Consider the following 489-nt stretch of genomic DNA (forward strand, 5'->3'; position numbering starts at 1 on the left):
GTTCGCCGCCGCCGGCCGGGCCTCCACGACCTACGACCACCGCCCTTCTCGCGAGACCTTTCGGGCATCCCCATTGGACGGGCTCGACGTCGCTCAGCCTGTCGGGAGACTTCCGGTTCCGCCCCTGAAGCCGGGGGAGGCGGCGAGGCTGCTTCCTGAGGAGACGGAAAGGAGGCTCCCGGGCTAGTGGTCGTGAAGTGCCCACGGTGGGTGTTTTTAAAAACGAAGGCAGAGCTTAACACTCCGATACTGCAAGCCCTTACAGGTTGCCAGTGGGCAGCTAATACCCTGGCTCCTAACAACGGCCTCGAAGCGTTGCCTGCTCTCCAGGCCAATTTCCCAGAGCTGGCGCCACGCCCCCTGTGCCCCAGCCTCCCGGGCCCCCTTGGTGTCCTAGGTCAAAGTTTATCAGCCTCAGCTCTGTTGACGTATTGGAGGCCATAGTTGTGGTGGGGGCTGCCCTGTGCATTGTGGGAGGTTTGGCTGCAT

This window comes from Trichechus manatus, unplaced genomic scaffold (assembly GCF_000243295.1).
Source record: "Trichechus manatus latirostris isolate Lorelei unplaced genomic scaffold, TriManLat1.0 scaffold00131, whole genome shotgun sequence".
NCBI classification, from domain to species: Eukaryota; Metazoa; Chordata; class Mammalia; order Sirenia; family Trichechidae; genus Trichechus; species Trichechus manatus.